This window comes from Tasmannia lanceolata, unplaced genomic scaffold (genome assembly GCF_043159265.1).
Source record: "Tasmannia lanceolata isolate RefF3 unplaced genomic scaffold, GAP_Taslan_0.1 ptg000114l, whole genome shotgun sequence".
Taxonomy (NCBI): domain Eukaryota; kingdom Viridiplantae; phylum Streptophyta; class Magnoliopsida; order Canellales; family Winteraceae; genus Tasmannia; species Tasmannia lanceolata.
The window spans coordinates 1-3,418 of record NW_027518791.1 but is presented as its reverse complement, the minus strand read 5'-3'; the positions used below and the strand labels follow the sequence as shown (position 1 = coordinate 3,418).

General features: G+C 34.8%; 2 non-coding genes across 2 annotated transcripts; one reads left to right on the top strand and one right to left on the bottom strand.

Annotated features, from left to right (window-relative positions):
- The first annotated feature begins 1,729 nt into the window (after positions 1-1,729).
- TRNAT-UGU (transfer RNA threonine (anticodon UGU)) lies at positions 1,730-1,802 on the top strand. Its single transcript has one exon. It is a non-coding gene; the product is annotated as a tRNA-Thr (tRNA).
- A 1,268-nt stretch (positions 1,803-3,070) lies between these two features.
- Positions 3,071-3,157, bottom strand: TRNAS-GGA (transfer RNA serine (anticodon GGA)). Its single transcript has one exon. It is a non-coding gene; the product is annotated as a tRNA-Ser (tRNA).
- Between the last annotated feature and the right edge of the window lie 261 nt (positions 3,158-3,418).

Below are 3,418 nucleotides of genomic sequence, written 5' to 3'. Positions count from 1 at the left end.
CATCCCCGACGCATCATCCTACTAGAGGGCTTGGGTCTATGTCAATTAAAGGGACTCAAAAAACATTAGAAAATCTTACCTCAGCCTTGGAATTTCTTGGATCTTCAAAAAGAAGACTTTGTAAGTGTAAGAGTAATGATATGGACTGTGAATGATTCAATAATGGAGATTCCTTGCCATATATGTTCATTTGTACGTAGATCATATCTATCACAAGACTTGTGATAAGAGAGAAAGATTTCTGGTCGGATCCATTTGTGAAAGAGTAGAGTGAGTGAGAAACATAGCTAAGCTCATTTTGAACCACTGACGAAAAAAGAGGATAAATGGTTAGGGAATGGAATAAAATAGGCCTTTTTTTTTTTTATTGGGGATAGAGGGACTTGAACCCTCATGATTTCAAAAGTCGACGGATTTTCCTCTTACTATAAATTTCATTGTTGTCGGTATTGACATGTAGAATGGGACTCTATCTTTATTCTCGTCCGATTAATCAGTTCTTCAAAAGATCTTTCAGACTCTGGAGTAAATGATTTGATCACTGAATCTTCGATTCTTCCTTTTGGAATCGATTTAATTTAGCAAGAATTCTGCAATTTTTCATATAAATAATCAAAAAATCCGGATTCGGGTCGTGATTAATCATTTGATATTTAAGTACGTCTATGTACTTAAATAAGGTCATCCTTTCTGGAGTTTTGATAGAAGGATTCCTCTACCAATGTAGTCAACCCCGTTCGTTAGAACAGCTTCCATTGAGTCTCTGCACCTATCCTTCTTTTGATTCTCGCTTTCTGAACCCTTGTTTTCAGAAAACTGGATTTGGCTCAGGATTGCCCATTTTTAATTCCAGGGTTTCTCTGAATTTGGAAGTTACCACTTAGTAGGTTTCCATACCAAGGCTCAACCAATCAAGCCCGTAGCGTCTACCAATTTCGCCATATCCCCCTTATGAGATCTCGATCTCATTGGTGATCCCATCCCCTTCTTTCATTTATGTTGGAACCATTGAATTCATTAGATACTGATTCCTATATCGAAAAAGTGTCTGCTCCTATTTTATTTCTTGCCCATCTTCTTTCATATCTATTGGAGGACCATTCCATTATTTGGTCCAATCAGAAATGATTCTATCATTGATGTATCTGCAATTCAATATGGATGGATATATCCCACATATAGATGTTCCCCCCCCCTCTCATTTTTCCCGCGCAGTTTGGAATACTGGAACGGTCGATATTCATTCTTCTTTTTTTTTTTTTCGTCCTATCTCCTCCCTTTCCGAATGAAACAAAAGGAATATCTCAGTAGGATCTGGATTGCATCCTTATCTTATCCTTTCCTTAGGAACTACACTCTAATAGAAATAGAATTCATATAATCTGCTATAACTGCTATAACTAATAGTTATATTCTATTCTATAATAGAATATAGAATTATTTCATATGTATATAGTATTATTTTGCGTTTTTTAAATTTGATTTGAATGAAAAAAAAAAATTCTAGTGCTAGTGACTACTAATAAATGAAATAATCAAAAATAAATAATCAAATAGAAAATAATCAAAAATAAAATCAAAATTCATATTATATTAATAATTATTAATATTAATTAATATGTTATAATAATTTATAATAATTAATATTAATAATTATTAATAGCTAATAGCTAACTAAGATCCCAATAGTTTCCCGAATTCCTATTCACGCACTATTTCTGTTATATGAGCCCGCTTAGCTCAGAGGTTAGAGCACCGCATTTGTAATGCGATGGTCATCGGTTCGATTCCGATAGTCGGCTTTCTCTATTTGTTCTATTTTTTTTTTTTTATCAGGATTGATCATCTTTCCTTGAGACCAAGGAATATTGAGAAGACCCCCCCCTTTTTTTTCTCCAAATGTCGGGTTACCGATCTATTATGTTATGTCGCGGGAACTTCCAACTATGAATAAAGAATAAAAAACGGATTGGAGCCGTTTGATCTATACAGAACAAATCAAGAAAAGGATCCTTAACTTCCCATATATACAATATACAAAATAATACGGATATTGATACAATTCATCTTATTCCTCTTTGTAGTACTTCAGTGGATTTAGCTTCGTTTATCGTTTAGTTCAGTATTAATTTAGGTTTATTCTGTAAAATGAAATTTCAATAAAATTAAGGAGTCTTTATGTCTCGTTACCGAGGGCCTCGTTTCAAAAAAATACGCCGTCTAGGGGCTTTACCGGGACTCACTAGGAAAAGACCTAGATCCGGAAGTGATCTTAGAAACCAATCGCGTTCCGGGAAAAGATCTCAATATCGTATTCGTCTAGAAGAAAAACAAAAATTGCGTTTTCATTATGGTCTGACAGAGCAACAATTACTTAGATATGTTCGTATTGCTGGGAAAGCCAAAGGGTCAACAGGTCAGGTTTTACTACAACTACTTGAGATGCGTTTGGATAACATCCTTTTTCGATTGGGTATGGCTTCGACCATTCCGGGAGCCAGGCAATTAGTTAATCATAGACATATTTTAGTTAATGGCCGTATAGTAGATATCCCAAGTTATCGCTGCAAACCCCAAGATATTATTACTATGAGGGATGAACAAAGATCCAGAGCTCTGATTCAAAATTATATGGATTCATCCCCCCACGAGGAGTTGGCAAAACATTTGAGTCTTTATTCATCCCAATATAAAGGATTAGTAAATCAAATAATAGATATTAAGTGGATCGGTTTGAAAATCAATGAGTTGCTAGTCGTAGAATATTATTCCCGTCAGACTTGAACCTAACTAAAATAACAAAGCTTTGGACAAGCCCCTTTTTTTTCTTTCGCCGAAGTAAATAGATCTAAGAGGTTTGATCCGGATTTTTCTCCCATTCACGTATTACAAATGGATCAGCGGTGAGATTTTTATTCCTTGTCCATTCTTTCCGTTCCGGTATTTTCCATACCACAGCAATTAGGAATAGAGAATCTATATCAAATAAAGTACGATTGGAATACTCGTATCAATTGTTATTTGATTTGATACATTGTAGTCGGTACCGTTGGTGAATTAGGTGAAGGTACGGAGAGAGAGGGATTCGAACCCTCGGTAAACAAAAGCCTACATAGCAGTTCCAATGCTACGCCTTGAACCACTCGGCCATCTCTCCTACATAATCTTATGATTATGACCCAGAAACCGAGTGAATAGCGAGTCATTCATATTATTGTATTATTGCAATACAGGTATGACCAATCAATTCTAAATAGAAAATAGAAAACTTTTCATTAAAGAAAGATCTTCCCTCGAGGATCGAGGGATAAAAAAACATTTTTTTTCTTATCTTTTTCTTATCTTATTAAAAAGATTAAAAAAAAATAGATAGAATCTATCTATTCATGTTTGTCAAGAAGACGATCCCGTCTTATTC